General features: G+C 46.9%; 1 protein-coding gene across 1 annotated transcript in view; it reads right to left on the bottom strand.

Annotated features, from left to right (window-relative positions):
• The window catches only part of COL7A1 (collagen type VII alpha 1 chain), a 171,378-nt gene extending 154,800 nt beyond the window's left edge, over positions 1 to 16,578 (bottom strand). Inside the window, exon 1 of the mRNA XM_083155611.1 lies at positions 16,183 to 16,578. The gene's annotated coding sequence lies outside the window, so the exon portion shown is untranslated. The remainder of the gene's footprint in view (positions 1 to 16,182) is intronic.
• Between the last annotated feature and the right edge of the window lie 1,966 nt (positions 16,579 to 18,544).

The raw sequence follows: 18,544 nt of genomic DNA, 5'->3' as shown, positions 1-18,544 counted from the left end.
TACTAGGTTATGTATGTTCTTATTTGATCAGCTCACTGTTTAAAAAAAAAAAGTAAAAAAAAAAGGGCAATAAATGATTGTCAAAAAAATTATGCTTCGTTATTATCAATTACCCCTTCTGCCAAAGTGAGCCGATGCGGCGCCTAAAAGATACAGATCTTTTCACTGACTGATCTGCTGGATCCCAACTCTCGTTAGTGACCCGTTTTGCCCATCACTAGAATACGGCCCTTTGTCTCTTCTTACATGTACGCTGCAGGTGTGCGCCCACAGTATACACACAACTGGCACATAAAGCAGCTACTATTATTCCTGTACTTAGATAACCCATTGATCCTCCCTTTGAAGTTCTGAATGAGTTATTAGTGGTTTTCACATCCATGACCTGAGGTAAGAGGTACATGATCAATCAGACACCCACCTTGAGCTCACAATTTAGGAATGCCCCACTATCACTTACACCCCCAGCTTCTCTTTATAATACAACTTTGAAGAGCTCTTGTTATTAGATGTTGTGTGATAGGGAACTGGCGGAGTCTCAGGATAAATGCTCAGAATCCGACAGTAAATACCACCAGCTGCAGGTTTATATATATATATATATATATATATATATATATATATATATATATATATATATATATATATATATATATATATATTAGGGCGGAGTGAAAAAACTGAAATTGAGAAATTCAAAATCGGCTAGTGTGGGAAAGTTGTGACTTGACTTGAATAAGAAACGTGCAAAAGCATTTTGATCTGAGTCAACATCTTCTGTTCTGGCAAGAGGCCTAAAGTTTCACTTTTTTGGTGAAAATTACGAAAACTATGAAGATGCTCCGATCTAGTTAAAATTATGTCAGGATGTCTTAGAGTGGTTCATTAATATACTTTAGCATAGTAAAAGAGAGTACGAGCTTGTCCTAGTGAAAAGTGAATGACTTTGGTGGGAGAAAAAATCCCTGATAATTGACCCATTTTCATGGTCACAATTGTGAATATTGTGTGTTTTCTCCTGAAAGTGTTTATAATAGAAGAACAAATACTCTAAATGGAATTTCGGTGACACTGTGTGAAATTTAACACTGCATAATGGCCCTTAATCAGACCTGATCCCAGTACAAATTTGTTCTCAAAATGGGCAAAACAAATGCTGCATTGCAGGTGGGGCAGATGTAACGTGCTGAGAGAGTTAAATTTGGGTGGGGTGTGTTGAAACTGAAATCTAAATTACAGTGTAAAAATAATGCAGCCGGTATTTACCTTGCACAGAAACAAAATAACTCGCACAAATCTAAAGGTGGCCATACATCTACAGATCGATTGTCATATTGGGCCGGTTGGAACAAACAGCTGGTAATATCTGAATGACAGTTTTTCAGCATTTCAAAGCAAATGGTCAACTGTCATTTGCTCTCATCTCTAACCAGGATTTTGTTCCAACCAGACAGATCGGACAATAAATCTGTAGATGTATGGACACCTTAAATCTCTCTGCACATGTTACATCTGCCCCACCTGCAGTCCAGCATTTGTTTGCCCATTTTGAGAACAAATTTGTACTGCGATCAGGTCTGATTAAGGGCCATTATGCAGTGTTATATTTCACACAGTGTCACTGAAATACATGAAATTGGATTTATGCTGCTCTCTTTGCAGTGCATATACAAAGATAGACAATCCTGTGTATATAAATAAGAAATAACTGTTGCAGTCTGTTATTGAAAAACAGTAACTGTTGCAATAAGTATTACAAGTAAGTGTAAACTGTCTAATGTATCATTTTACATATCACTTCTGTTTATTGACAGAAAAACAGTGTCGCATCCCCTATACTGGGAACATGATTGGACTGCATTACAGCATAGAATTATGCCAAAGATAAGCCAATATATTAACTGTTAAATACGTTGAAGTGTATTATGATGTAATAAATTGTAAGCTTGCAGCAGGGCCCTCTAACCCCCAAGTCTGTCTGTCATTACCCAGTTTGTTTTATCACTGTCTACTATTGTAAAGCGCAATGGAATCTGCTGAGCTATATAATACCCCTTTCACATCGCACTTTTAAAACGGTAAATTGCCGTTTTTTTCCCTTTTTAAAACGTTTAAGCCTGCACTGTGAATGCACCACAGCCGATTTACCGTTTAAAGTTAACTGGCATTTCGAACCGTGTAAAAAGCAGAGTCCTACACGGTTCCTTGCCGTTTTTTGTGCAATGTGAATGTGTACAATGCTATGCATTCACAGTGCAGGCTTAAACGTTTTAAAAAGGGAAAAAAAACGGCAATTTACCGTTTTAAAAGTGCGATGTGAAAGGGGTATAAACCGGTATTTAAAACGGTAATCTGCGGCAATGTAAGGCTCTGACCTGTTTTAATTACCGTTTTAAAATACCGTTTTTTAAAACGTGTCGGCGATGTGAAAGTGGTATAAGAAACTGTAAATAAATAAATAAATAAACAAATACATCTAATGTTTAGGGGGAAATAAACAAGAACATTGATTCAAAAAATAACAGGTTAATCATTCTATGAGTGGTGTCCAGCAGTACATATATGCCAATCACTGTGTTCATTTCTAGGTAGCAGGGCCGTCTTAGCAGTGTGGGCCCCTGGGCAAAGCAATGCACTGGGGCCCTTACCCATTCTCCCCTCCTAGGGGTGGGGGGTGGTATCAGCAGCAGCTTTGATGTCCCACGGGTGGCAGGGGGTGCTCTATCTTCCACTCAACATGTAGGACCTGGAGCAGTAACTTCTATACTGCACAGGTGGTGGGATTAAGAACACTAACGTGTGGAAGGGGGCACTGAGCTGTATGAAGGGTCCCTTGTAAATTACTTCCAGGGAGGTAGGGGGTGTTTTATACACAGAGGACGGTTGGATAATGGAGTGGGCTTAATATTCGTCATTTTCCGGTGGAAGGGCAGCTTGTTTGACTGCAGATATCGCCATTATCTGGAAATAGATTTCTTAGCCTAGGATAAAAACCTAGAGTCCCAACTTTCAGGAGGTGCTGGGAACTTGGGTATCAGAGATCAGGAGCCAGAGCAATCCATTGACAAAAATATAAAACTACACCAGACGTTTGGAGCTGGAGCAGGGACCGGCTGCTGGAAGGCTAAAATCTCTGGTTCTGGGCATGATAGAGACAAGCCGCTAGTGTCAGAGAGAACCTGAGAAATATGACTGGAAATTGTAATTAACAGGTCGGATGTGGACTGCTGCTTTGAAGTTGGATATCTCCAGTTCCCTAGGGCCGATTTAAAAATTCTGGTATCCCTGGAAAAAGGGGATCCTCAGCTATCAACATAGAGCCCTTATACGCCTGGGGCCCCTGGGCAAGTGCCCATTAAGCCCATACAAAAAGACGGCCCTGCTAGGCAGGATTGATCAGCAATACTTATTACAGCATAATGCACTTTAATGTATTTAACTGTTAATATATTGGCTTATCTTTGGCATAATTATATGCTGTAATGCAGCTGCAGGTGGGGCAGATGTAACATGTGCAGAGGGAGCTAATGTGGTCATACATCTACAGATTTATTGTCCGATCTGTCTGTTTGGAACAAAATACTGGTAATGGATGAGAGCACTTTGAAATGCTGGAAAACTGCCAAAAACTGTCATTCAGATATTACCAGGTATTTGTTCCAACCAGCCAGATCTGACAATTGATCTGTAGATGTATGGCCACCTTTAGATTTGTGTTGAGTTATTTTGTTTCTGTGCAGGGTAAATACCTGCTGCATTATTTTTACACTGCAATTTAGATTTCAGTTTCAACACACCCCACCCAAATTTAACTCTCTCAGCAAGTTACATCTGCCCCACCTGCAATGCAGCATTTGTTTTGCCCATTTTGAGAACAAATTTGTACTGGGATCAGGTCTGATTAAGGGCTATTATGCAGTGTTATATTTCACACAGTGTCACCGAAATTCCATTTAGAGTATTTGTGCTTCTTCTATTACAAACACGTTCAGGAGAAAACACACAATATTCACAATTGTGACCATGAAAATGGGTCAATTATTAGGGATTTTTTTCTCCCGCCAGTCAGTCACTTTGCACTAGGACAAGCTCTTACTCTCTTTTACTATGCTAAAGTATATTAATGAACCACTCTAAGACATCCTGACATAATTATAACTAGATCGGAGCATCTTCATAGGTTTCGTCATTTTCACCTAAAAAGTGAAACTTTAGGCCTCTTGCCAGAACAGAAGATGTTGACTCAGATCAAAATGCTTTTGCACGTTTCTTATTCAAGTCAAGTCACAACTTTCCCACACTAGCCGATTTTGGATTTCTCAATTTCAGTTTTTTCACTCCGCCCTAATATATATACAGGTATAACTGATCCTCCTAACGGCTGATGGTGGCCCTGTGAATGGGTCAGTGAGAACCTTACTATAATGACACAGTGATACAGAAATTGATTGTTAGTTTTTATATATATTTGAATGAAAACTAAAATGAATTAGAGAATGGTGGCAAAGAAAGAACCGCTAAACTCTTTAGAAAACCCGGAAAACTGATCAGGGGTTAAAATGGTCCGGAACAGGGCTGAACTGGATTCCGTCAGTTGTAATGGCAGGCAGACCCAGTTCCGGTCCGACACTCACCTTGCTGGTAGGGATGAGCATCGGCACAGCCCCCATCGATGGCTTTTAAAGCAAGAACCATCGCTGGCTATAAAACATTCTACCCCCTACCATCGATGGTTCCTGCTATTGATGCGCCATGCATGCGCAGAGCAAGGGGACGGGCAGCCTGAAGAAACTTTAACTAGCCATCCATTTCATTTAAGGTTCTTCTGTGCATGCGCGCACCTCCCAGCGGGGCGGGCCACCCACAGCGACACATCTGAATACAGCAACACTGCGCGTGGGTAAGGGGCACAACACTGTGGCATTATAATGTGATAGGGGCACAATACCTTACACATTATTATGTATAGGGCCAAAATACTGTGACATTATGTGTAAGAGGCACAATACTGTGGCATTATTTTGAGTAAGGGACAAAAATACTGTAGGCATTATTGTGTGTAAGGGGCACAATACTGTGGCATTAATATGTGTAAGGGGCACAATAGTGTGGCATTAATATATGTAAGGGGCACAATATTGTGGGCATTATCTATGATGCACACTAACGTGCATTTTGTGTATAACGGGCACTACTGTGTTTCATCACATGTATAAGGGGCACTATGCGTAGTGTAATGTGAATAGGATTGTTCTACTCCTGGTGTAAGTTGAACTGGGGGTAGTAGTGCTGTGCGGTAACACCAATAGTGCCCATTGTTCCTTTATAAAGTATGAGAGCTAGGGTGCAAATTTTAAGTTAATAGGGGGGGCTCCAAACACCCTAGCATGGGCACTGGGTCTACCTAATGAAAAGGCGGGGGGGGGGAGGGCAGGGAAAAGGAGTCTCACTACCTCTTGAGAACCACTTTACACCCTGATCATAACCACAGACCAAACAAGCTAAACACACAAAGGAATTCACTCAATCTTGTACCATGACTACCCACCCGCATGGTCCAGCAGATATAAAAGGTAAAGGACCGAGACCACAATAATAACTAGGTTACTAATCAGAAAACAGTCTATATGCGCCGTAAAACAGATAACCTGTCGTTACCACCGCTAACACATTATAGGACTGATTCTGGTTCACTCACAAAAGCAAACTCATTCTTTAATGGACAAAAGGTGCGATTACTAAGACGAAAATACGGTAAAACCCACATTTTACAGCATTTTCAAATGTACTAATACCCGACCGCCGCTTGATCGCAAGGCAGGGTATTGCCACCTTTGGGTGGCAATATCTATGGGCTTCTACTGCTGCCCGCCATCTGCTGCAGACTCCTACCCCCCTCCCCATCCTCCATGCTGCTCCTCCTCCTCCAGCAGCATGTCACTACTGGCGATGTCCTTCAGGTGGGAGGAGGAGACGCCGGGTACCGCCGCAGGGCCTAGGAGGTGACCCCCCACACACTACATCACAGGTTTTGCCAGGGGGGGGCCTCCGTAACCGCACCGCGATGCTTGCCGCTAATGTTAGTACATATGCACCAGCATCGCGGCAGGGGCGTGGCGAGAAGTGGCGATGTATGTCAATACATCCCGCCCAAAACCATTTGCACTGCAGGTGGGGCAGATGTAACCTCTGCAGAGAGCTACATGTGGGTGGGGTTTTTGTACTTCAAACTGATATCTATATTGCAGTGTAAAAATAAATCAGACAGTATTTACCCTGCACAGAAACATCGTATGTGTTTCCAACCCAATGCGCGGTCCCGTGAGTGTCGGATAGGAGCCCCTGGATTGCTTGTACTGCACCAGTGATTCATCAGAATCGCACGGAATCAGATGGAAAATGGAGTGCTTTTTGCACATGCGATATATCGCAGGAAGTTTGACTGGCATTTCCAGTCCCTCTAGCCCATCAGATATAGCTTTTGGTACAAATGTATACCATTAGATATATCTCATGCGATTTATCTCGGCTTGATCAGTCATATAAGATATATCCTATGCAAAAATGATGCCAAAGTTCCAAATCGTCTGGAATCATTACCGGGAAGGTCCAGGGGGGAGTCCAAGGGTAATTGCATCTGACTTCAGGATTACCGTTAGACATATTGTTTACAATCATTTTATTTTTCCTAGCGTTATCTCCCTTTAAGTTTAAACACCGTATAAGGCCCCTGATATGGAACATGTGCTGTAAGGGAGTCAGTTACGTGTGGGCCTTGGCATTATTACACATTGTTATTCTGCGGCCCTCTGTGTGGGCAGCAAAGGTTTCCCTGAGGAAACTCAGTATAAAATCTGATATGTCATCCCCAGCACAGGCAACTCTCCCGGAAACATTGGTTTTACTTCACAAGGAAACATGGCAGAGAGCGTCCAGGAAATGTATAAAGCAGCCGCGCTGAGCGCCTGTGTAATCAATCACAGAGTGAGGAGGAGGCCGCTCTGCACTCAGTGGCAGGGATTGCACTGAGTGAAAATAATGCCACAATATTTATAGTGGGTCAACACCTACACAAGACGGAAGGAGCCATTGTGTGGGCAGCCACTGAGCCAATGCTAATGGTCAGGATCCAATAGTGGATGAGGATAATGGTGATCGTTGGTGGCGCTAACGAACCAATAGTGATTGGCTGTTTGCTAATATTGCGCTTATGCTGATTGGTGCATTCTCCGTCATCCGGGAACATGATACCGCAACTTATCAATAAAATATAACCAGGACAGATGACTGATATTCAGCTGCCTCGGCAATGGTGTGTCGGGAGAGTAAGGGTTAATTTACTGCTTCACCAGGGGAATTCTCAATGTTAATAACAGATCATTCAATATATTGGCGGCAAAAACTCATCCATACCCCCTGGACTTGTCAGTCTATTATCTTGACTCACTGCCTTAGGGCTGTCTATATGTATAGCCAAGGACTCACAATTCTAGGGGCCTGCGATCAGCGGGGCAGGTGGTGGTCCCCAGCCAGACAGTGAATGGTTGTCAACATGCTGATTGGTGCATTGCTGGAGCTATTCACCAATCAGAGTGCAGCATTCCCCATCTACCTCCCAGCCAGACAGTGAAAGGTTTTCAGCATGCTGATTGGTGCATTGCTGGAGCTATTAAGTGCTGACAGCCCGTTACTGTATGGAAGCTTGTGGAGAGATGGTGCAGGAAGGACAAGTTCTAATTCTTTTTAAAATTGGTTCCCATGATTGGTGTGTAGGGGTCCAAGTGAATTGCTTTGCCCAGGGCCTACAATGCTGTAAGACAGGCCTGCAGTGCCCCAGCGATATCACTAGTTCATAATGAAATAGCAGGCAAAATACTGGTTCAGTGCAATAAAATCAGCCGATAGGTCGCACTTGCCAGTATTATCATTTTATTATGGGATACATACCAGAGGGTATGTTCGGGGGAGCACTGCGGTGGGGCACAACGCACAGGAGCCCTACCTAGTGACACAGTGTAATACCATTATTACAGTGTACAGCAGTTTCCTCTGTATAACAGATCCAGGCACATACAGAACATCTGTTCGCTCAGCACTATAATCCTAAGCAGGGCTGGGTGTGTCGCACGCTGTAATGTATGGCCTGGGGCATGCGGTGTACACTCCCTGCTTGCAGGACTTGTCAGCCAGGGTGCTCCGTCTTCAGGCTACATATTATCATGTGTTACCTCTGCACCGCCAAATAAACCGGCAATCAGAGCCTCGCGCCCAGACACCTAGATAGTGACATGTAATTACACCACGCCGCGGCTTCATGGGCCGGAACAGTAAAATACAGCAGATACTGTATCTGCCGGGGCCATGGGAGGAGTTGGGCAGAGGGAGGTTGCTCCCCGGTAAGTCTGGAGTCCCCACTTACCTCTCCAGCTCTGAGTTGAAAGAAACTAAAGGGACGTATTTTATGCAATTCCAGTTGCACGTTTTATCTATCTTACCGCAACGCAACATGCTGCTAATATCTGCGTAGGCTACCTAGCCAATTGGTTTAGCATCACACCTATGGCGGGCATGAGCATACCTAAACAAACCCTATAGCGCAGGGACAAAATGGTCTGTACCTGGACTATCCGCAGAATTTATGCTAACGCACCTTTCTTATCCATTAACCTGAAACTGGTGAACGCAGTCTTAAAGTAGGGCGGAACTCTGTAGCTCGGTACACTAGGCTATATCGTTTACGAACAATATCGCCAACAATTACCCAATATCTTTCTGGTATTTACACTAAATAATACATGAGCAATTAGCGCTAATGATGAGCGAGCACTTGGATGAGAGGGAGCAAATATAAACTGCTGGGGAGTGAGAGATTGCTGAAGCCTCACACAGGAGATCATGGGTTAACAAGCTAAGGAGTTTAAGCTAATTAGGTGTAAGGGGGAGTGGTTAGGGTGGAGACATTTTGTGTCTAGGCTTAGTTAGGTTCTGCCTCTTTTTCCTGGATTCAAGTCAGTTGGGAAACCTGGAGATATTGGTGGGAGGCTGGTAATAGTTACCGTTCAAGTCAGTTGGGGAACCTGGAGATATTGGTGAGGGCCTGGTAGGAGTTACCATACGAGTCAGTTGGAGAACCTGGAGATATTGGTGAGGGCCTGGTAATAGTTACCGTACAAGTCAGTAGGAGAACCTGTAGATATTGGTGAGGGCCTGGTAATAGTTACCGTACAAGTCAGTTGGGGAACCTGGAGATATTGGTGAGGGCCTGGTAATAGTTACCGTACAAGTCAGTTGGAGATATTGGTGAGGGCCTGGTAATAGTTACCATACAAGTCAATTGGAGAACCTGGAGATATTGGTGAGGGCCTGGTAATAGTTACCGTACAAGTCAATTGGAGAACCTGGAGATATTGGTGAGGGCCTGGTTATAGTTACCGTAGAAGTCAGTTGGGAAACCTGGAAATATTGGTGAGGGCCTGGTAATAGTTACTGTACAAGTCAATTGGGGAACCTGGAGATATTGGTGAGGGCCTGGTAATAGTTACCGTACAAGTCAGTTGGAGAACCTGGAGATATTGGTGAGGGCCTGGTAGGAGTTACCGTACAAGTCAGTTGGAGAACCTGGAGATGTTGGTGAGGGCCTGGTAATAGTTACCGTACAAGTCAGTTGTAGAACCTGGAGATATTGGTGAGGGCCTGGTAGGAGTTACCGTACAAGTCAGTTGGAGAACCTGGAGATGTTGGTTAGGGCCTGGTAATAGTTACCGTACAAGTCAGTTGGAGAACCTGGAGATATTGGTGAGGGTCTGGTAATAGTTACCGTACAAGTCTGGTAGAGAACCGGAGATATTGGTGAGGGCCTGGTAATAGTTACCGTACAGGTCAATTGGAGAACTTGGAGATATTGGTGAGGGCCTGGTGATAATGTGGAAGTGTCTGAACTAAAGAAGTATACTTCTCCTGAGGAAGCCGCTGAAGGACGAAGGCGGAGAAACGCATTGAGAGGGGACTTAAAGGCTGATATTTCATCCAGCTATCGGATTGGTCTCAGATATGACCGCAGTGTGGGCGGTCGGAGAAATTTGTCGCTGAAACTACAAGCCACAGATACCCCTGGATTACCACAATACTAATGTGCACATGTTGTGGGGACTTGAACTCTGACCTTTAATCCTACTAATTCGCTCTATCAATGAGCAACAAAAATCTGCAATTGCATGCATAACAAAACTAACCAGTTCTAATATCGAGGGGGGAGTTCTTGTTGTATGTTTGTGTGTCTTGTGTGTCTATATTGGCCTAATATTGTATTTTAATATGTACATTTTATTAAATATTTTCATATATTCAGTACAGCGCTGTTCCTATCTTTCTTTTTTTGGTTCTGTGAATTAAAAGGGGTTTTGGTAATCCCCCTACAGGTTCAGCAGCAGTGCCGAATATACAATCAGCGCTCACTATCACTTTGTGGAGTATTTGTTGCATTTGGATAAACAACCAGCCAGTCATCTCATAACTGGGATTGAAAAATGACAGTTATGAGCGGAATGGCTGGTTGTTTACCACTCTCTATTATATCACTTTTGAAGCTGGATACATCTGGCCCATAGGTTAGTATTACATTGATATTCCAGAGACATCAGTGATTATTGTACACCTGACGGCTGAAGCCACTTCCTGTATCTGTAGCACGACTGTCCTCATGCAGGGCACAAATAAGAAGCTGAAGTCAGTTGAGCTGCTGTGACATCACACACCTGTGTAGGAATACAGCCATCCACACAGTACATTTTAGAAGGTCAAGGCTGCAGGTCTATCAGACTTTGGAGGTTATTCAGGACCGCACGCAGAGCTCCCCCGCACGCAGAGCTCCCCGCACGCAGAGTTCCCCCGCACGCAGAGCTCCCCCGCACGCAGAGCTCCCCCGCACGCAGAGTTCCCCGCAGGCAGAGCTCCCCCGCACGCAGAGTTCCCCGCACGCAGAGCTCCCCCGCACGCAGAGCTCCCCCACACGCAGAGTTCCCCGCACGCAGAGCTCCCCCGCACGCAGAGTTCCCCGCACGCAGAGTTCCCCGCACGCAGAGCTCCCCCGCACGCAGAGCTCCCCCGCACGCAGAGCTCCCCCGCACGCAGAGTTCCCCGCACGCAGAGCTCCCCCGCACGCAGAGTTCCCCCGCACGCAGAGTTCCTCGCACGCAGAGCTCCCCCGCACGCAGAGTTCCCCGGAAGCAGAGCTCCCCCGCACGCAGAGCTCCCCCGCACGCAGAGCTCCCCCGCACGCAGAGCTCCCCCGCAGGCAGAGCTCCCCCGCACGCAGAGTTCCCCCGCACGCAGAGTTCCCCCGCACGCAGAGTTCCCCCGCACGCAGAGTTCCCCGCACGCAGAGCTCCCCCGCACGCAGAGCTCCCCCGCACGCAGAGCTCCCCGCACGCAGAGCTCCCCGCACGCAGAGCTCCCCGCACGCAGAGTTCCCCCACACGCAGAGTTCCCCCGCACGCAGAGTTCCCCCGCACGCAGAGTTTCCCCGCACGCGTGTGAATGGATGTTTAGCATAAATCCATACGCAGCTTGCATGTGGGTAGGAAATGAGTCGATGGTCGCCGACCATCGAATGATTTGTAAGGTGCACACTAGATCTGCCGGCTCCCTGTACGGGAAGCTAGCGGGGAGCTGACATCTGCTGACATCTGCTGCCTGCCCCACGCACCAGCGTCATCGCCAAATTAACATGGGAAATTTTCATGGGAACACCTATGGAATGCTGGGCATTCCCCTGGGCGCAGCCTGTCGCCGCAACCCCACTGCACACACTGCTAGGTACGAACGGGGCAGCGGATAAGCAATTTGCCGTACCTGCTCGCAGCAAGCAGCTGCACATCGCACATAAATTCGCACGTACATTCGCTAAACATTGCTCCACCCATTGCGCACGTGGGGGAGCGAATGGACCCGAGTAAGGCCCTGTCATCTCGCTTGGCTGCAGAGGGCAGTGATGGACGTATTACATTAGTTCTAGACACTTCCGTTAGGTGACAGATACTCATGTTATTAATTATACACAACAACAGGATACCGGCTTCACTACCGAAGCATTGATCACACATTCAGTGGATGCTACAAAAAGGGCCTGATTCAGTCCGGTTTGCTAGGCCCCCCTAACAGGGGGTGAGGTTGGTGCTGCATTGGCATTCTGGATTCTCTGATCCTCTGAGCAGCCAATTGAAAATAACATTGGTGCTGACACACGACAGGTTTTAGATGCTGTGCACGGAACAATATATTATGTCATGAAAACAAATCTCTAACGGGGCATACACACTGGGTGATTTCAGCCCATTTTCTGTATAGATCGCTTACAAATGAAGCACAAATCACTCCGTGTGTGTATGCCTCTGAGTGACAGCGATGTGGGTTCCGTGCGTCGCCATCGCCTGACTACAAGTAGTGAAGATCTAGTCAGATCACCAGAGAACACTGGTTAACACAGATCGCCTATACACACATCGCTACGTGTACATGTGCCATCCAGGCGCCGGCTGGCAGTGCCCTCGACCTTTTCTCATGCAGTGGGGACTTTTATCGTTTTCGAAGCCCTCATTTTATTGGGAGCCCCAGACTGAACACTTTCCAGGCCTGAGAGACTTGTTCTGGTTGATTGTAAAGGGCACGGTGCTTTCAGAAGAGGAGCCTTTGTGTGGCTGCCAAGGGAGACATCTCCCCCTTACTTATGGAAACAGCAGCCTCTGATCCTTCCTGTCCTGTCCTCCGCAAGGTCTGTGTGGCTTAGGACATTCACTCTGCTGCTTGCAATAGCCCTGGGGTACAAGACGAATGCCATCTATGTATTGCGCCTCATTGTGAGGGGCATCAGCCATTCCCATCCCTTTTATCTCATGACACCTTACACAAAGAGGGCTGGAGAGTTTAGGAAGGGACATTCTGATCTCACTATAATCTGACACGGTACATCATTAACATTCCTGGGAAGAGACCTCGCTGATACCATCTACACTATTGTATAATCTATGGGTCTCCTCTACATAACGCCTACTGCCCAGGGCTGGAATTAGGGTGGATGTTCTAGGCCAGTGGTTCCCTGTCATTTCCCACCTGGGTGCCCCCTGGCAGCTCTGCTCTGTCCTTTACACCCCTGCCTCCAATACTTAGACAAATTAATGATGGATAATGACAGAGCGTCCTATAACAAGGGCAAGAATTCATATTGCTGGAATATAAATCCTAGTTCCTATAGGTATGTACCCAGCGTGCCCATATATAGCAAATAAATCCCAAAAGCTGATATGTAACAACAGGTGGAAGCGGGGTTAGTTTTCTCCCTAACAATTCCCCAAAACAGATGGAAGTCAGATAAATACACCATACACAATGAGATGCGATATTCAGGGAATCTCGGAATTGTCTGCAACTTGTTGTAACAAAGGTGGGTGAGGTATCCCATGATCACCTCCGTCGCTGGATGCCTCGGAGCTAGGCTGTACCAGGACCCGCCTTCTGTACCCATGCCTAAATACACATGACATCATGGAGGTCTCTGGGCCCTTCCCACGAGGTGTCCCCTGCAGGAGATAAAGTGCTGCATTCCACATTCATTATCCCAAACGTTCAGCAGCAGAGAGCAGCTACACCTATCTGTCAGGGTACCCCAGTGCCGGGCTGCAGCCTGCAGTGTGGTAACAACATATTGGGAAACTGTCTAAGCTACTGGAAGCATTTACCAGACCACGTTCTGACTGCAGCACACATGTCTCATTTTATATAGAATAAGGCATCCTGGAACAGTTTACATTGCAGCTGCTGGGCTCTCCCCCAGTCCCGGATAGAGCAGTACTCTGGCCTCGGGAACACAACTGCACAACGCTTACACCCGGCTCTGATTATCACAGAGTACCTTAATTCATTGTGTAATTAGTGCTGGCATCTGGTTATATCACCACAGCTATATGTCATGTTTGGTCCAAAGATTGTGGATAGTAATGTGAGTGTGTATCTAGCGCAGTACATGATCATTAGATTGTAAGCTCCTGTGAGCAGGGCCCTCCTCCCTTACTTATACCGTACCCCCCAACATGTGAGAATTGCGTGAAAGTGTGCGTGGCCCTGTGCCCACGAGGCTATGCCCCTAATGTTTCCAGTAGAGCCCCCAGCTTCTCCCAACCCAGTGTGGATGTGGTTGACAGTCAAATGGTCGACCATTATCACTATGACAGGCCATAGGTCGACACATGAAAAAGGTCAACATACCTTAAGTTAACACAGTGAAAACATCGGCATAAGCAATAGGTCGACATGGAAAAGGTTGACATATGTAGAGCGTAACAAGGGCCAGCGGATCAAGCCCTGCGTGGGGACCTGGTACACATATACGTGTCCATGTCGACCTATGTTGACATAGACACCAATAAATATGAAAAACCTCATGTTGACCTTTTCCTTGTTGACCTTTTGTTTGTGATGACCTTTTGAACATGTCGACCTAAGGTATGTCGACCTTTTTCAGGTATGGCCTGTTGACCAATAGTGGTCGGCCATATGCGTGTCGTCCTTATTACTGTTGACCCTTACTGTTAAATCTTTTGTACTCTGTTCTTGTTGTGCTGTTTATGTATATTATATGGTGCTGCGGAGTCCTGTAGTGCTGCAGAGCCCCTGTAGTGCTGCGGAGCCCCTGTACTGCTGCAGAACCCCTGTAGTGCTGCGGAGCCCCTGTAGTGCTGCGGAGCCCCTGTACTGCTGCAGAACCCCTGTAGTGCTGCAGAGCCCCTGTACTGCTGCAGAACCCCTGTAGTGCTGCAGAGCCCCTGTACTGCTGCGGAGCTCCTGTAGTGCTAGGGAGCCCCTGTACTGCTGCAGAGCTTCTGTAGTGCTGCGGAGCCCCTGTAGTGCTGCAGAACCCCTGTAATGCTGCGGAGCCCCTGTAGTTCTTTATAGATAAGGAATAATCATACAGTGCAGCAGCATTGGCTATATATGGTTCTCTTATGTAATATATAATATATAATATAGTGCTGCAGAGCCCCTGTAGAGCTGCGGAACCCCTGTAGTGCTGCGGAGCCCCTGTACTTGTATATAGATGAGGAATAATAAAACATTGCAGCAGCATTGGCTATATATGGTTCTCTTATGTAATATATAATATATAATATAGTGCTGCAGAGCCCCTGTAGTGCTGCAGAGCCCCTGTAGTTCTATATAGATAAGGAATAATAATACATTGCAGCAGCATTGGCTATATATGGTTCTCTTATGTAAATATATAATATTGTCTTACCTAATACTTGTAACAGAGAATGTACTCCACATATTACTTCAATACCTAAATGCACTACAATAAAACATTACGAGGACTAGTAAACCACACTAAGCTACTGTTTAATGTTACAGGAGTCTACAGGTAGGACTGGCACCCTGGATATAATTACTCCTTTACAGGGGCTGCAGGTGGCAGGGGCAAGGGGGTGGGGGGGTGGGGGGGAGATGCCATCACTGGGTAGACAATGCCTAAGGCAACAGTCACTACAGGTGGAGTATGTGTCAGCGCGGCGGCGGGGAGCGGATTCCCTGCCCGTCTCCACTTCAGGGAGATGGGCAGGGCAAGTGGGGGCTACGACGGAGCAGCGCGCCCCCTTCTGTCGGATGGCGCGGGGTGGCGATTGATGATTATATCGGGAGGAGCTGCTCCCTCTGTAGGTCCACCACTAACTCATGTCGACCTTATTCATGTCAACAATGTATATGTCAACCATAAACTTGTATCAACCTTTTGTCAATGTCGACTGCAGTATAATGCCATTTCCAAAAATACAGTAAAGCTGGACATACGCTGGGGTGACTTCTCAGAGTGGAGAAGTCTCCCGCAATATCCCCCCCCCCCCCCCCACACACACCATGATATATCGTATGCGATCCTTTTGGAGAGGATATATTGCATGCAATCTCAGCCAAGCCGGCAATCCAACGTATCTCTCCCGCTGGGGGTGCGACTCGCAGGCTCCAATACATTGCTCATGTGACCGCGCATCGCATTGGACCTGCTGTCACATGCATGCGATTTGGACACTTTTTATGCCATTGTTCACTGCAAATGCATGAAAAGTGGCCAAATTACACGTATATCACCCCAGTATATGGGCACCTTCATGCAAATGTATTTACAATCTAAGTTACCTTTGTCGTACGGGCATAATCCACAATGCAGGTCGCTCTTGCCTCTATAAGCAGCTGGGAATTCAGTCGAATAGCAAGGGAATCTCACCGTGTGTACACACCATAAGCCAGGTGACGCTTGTCCTAACAAGTTGAGACGCCGTCTGTGTGCTGTACTTGTCGCCCCTTTCAATACACTTTTCAGACACAGGGAAGATTGCAAACAAAAATCACAAATCAAATTAGGAAAGCTGCTGCGTTGTCCCCAAAAAGTGAGTTTCCAAAAATATTCTCCGCACAGTTACTTGGCTCCTTTTTGTCGCTATCTCTCCCAGATTTCTGTCTCCAGCATGTACCCTAAAGCCACACGAAAATGTGACTGCTCTGTAATGAATCCTACAGTCCTCCCCCCCTGGTTCCCCACAGCCAATAGATCCAAAGATATTTAAATGTGGAGGAGAATCTCTTGTCAGCCAGGTGAATGGGTACTGGGATGTGAGCTGGAGATTCCCCTCTTCTGCACAGGATACACCCCCTCCGTCTCTTTCTGCAGATTTATCTCCATAGTATGTTCCTGTAACATGTGGCAGCTGGGCTGACACAGAAACATCCTGCTCTTGGTTACATTCAGCTCCCAGGCCAGTCATGCACTGATGGACTTAACAGGGCAGGCAGTGACGCCAGGATAAATGTGCTTATATGCAGGGATTCCCAAACTCTGTCCTCAAGTTTAACAGTCAAAAGGTCGACATGGGGTTTTTCACAGTTTTTTGAACCGACATGTGCCGACAGGCGGAGTTTCATGCCCTACCATCCACTAGGGCATGGTGGGAGAATAAAATAGTGTTCATGTCGACTGTGTAGAAATTGGGGACAAAAAAAGTGAAAAACCCCATGTCGACCTTCCCCCAGGGCCGGTGCAAGGCACCGGAGCGCCCCAGGCGAGGGGGGGTAGGGCGCCCCGATGCCTACGGGGGGGAGGGGGGGGGTACCTGCGGCGCTGTGTGATCTGGCGGCATGGTCCCTGCAGTGATGCGCGTTATCCGGCAGCCAGGCGGCGCCGCGGGAAGCGCTGATGGGTTTGAAAACTCGCCGCACGCTGATTGGCTGAATCTCAGCCAATCAGCATGCGGAATGTTTTCAAACCCAGCAGCGCTTCCCGCGCCGCCGCCTGGCTGCCGGATAGCGCACATCACTGCAGGGACCCCGCTGCCAGATCACACAGCGCCGCAGGTACCCGGCACGGACACCCCTGCAGCCTCCATGCGAGAGGCGAGGGGCGAAGTGCCGCCCTCCAGTGGCTGGCGCCCTAGGCAAATGCCTAGATTTGCCTAGAGATGGCGCCGGCCCTGCCTTCCCCATGTCCACCTAATACTTGTGTCAACCTAATGTCCTGTCGACCTTCAGTCATGTCGACCTTTATGCATGAAGGTCAACCTAGTGGAGTCGACCTAATGTCTGTCTATCCAATGATCCCATTCCCTTTCTCCGGGTGACTGGTAGTGCCCCCTGATTTCAGTAGCCTCCCGGCCGTTCTGTGTGAGTAGTCAGATATGGTGTAACTGAGGCATTTTATTTTTGTCTAGGATGCAAACGTGTATAATACGTACTATAATCTCCCAGGGATATTGGATTCCAAGGAGCAACAGTCTGTTATAGCATTCATGCGGTTAAGTGTTCTAATAGATTATACAACATGTAGGGTGATATTTAATAGGATGAGAGATTCAGAAAGTGAGAGATTTGGGAAGAAATCTCCAGTTTTTTTAAAGCGGCAATCATTTACACTTCAAAATCACACTGGTTTTGCAGTGTAAATGATTGCCGCTTTAAAAAAACTGGAGATTTCTTCCCAAATCTCTCACTTTCTGAATCTCTCATCCTATTAAATCTCACCCGTAGTCTCATTAATGATACTTTATTTCCTAAATAACATTTTAAAGTTTTGTTGCTGTTTTTGTTGTTGCAGATCTACAGATGGAGCGCCTCTCGTTCAGTGCCAGGGATCGGCAGAATGTCCCTGCTGGCGATCACCGGCGGAGAGGTGCTCCATCTGACTGGGACGCGTGACCATCTCACATGCACGTGCGTCCCAGTTTTTTGGTGGCGGGGGACGAGAACCCTGCCCGTCTCCACTTCTGGGGAGCACAGTTAAAAAGGGACGCGCGCATGTCTCATGCGCACCCGTCCCCTTCCGGCAGCTGGTGGTTGGCGATCTTACTGCCAGACCCCCGCTGAATGAGGCCTGCTCCATCAGTATGCTCCCTTTATCACTTTTTTGTACATTGCACCTTAAGGTGGCCATACACTGCTCCAACTTCAGGATCGCATGCAACCCCCGTTCCCCTGCAGGGAGGGGGGCCAAGTCGGAGATCGTACATGC

Source organism: Crinia signifera, chromosome 8, assembly GCF_055691185.1.
Source record: "Crinia signifera chromosome 8, ASM5569118v1, whole genome shotgun sequence".
Classification (NCBI taxonomy): domain Eukaryota; kingdom Metazoa; phylum Chordata; class Amphibia; order Anura; family Myobatrachidae; genus Crinia; species Crinia signifera.
This window is presented reverse-complemented; position numbering and strand designations above follow the sequence as displayed.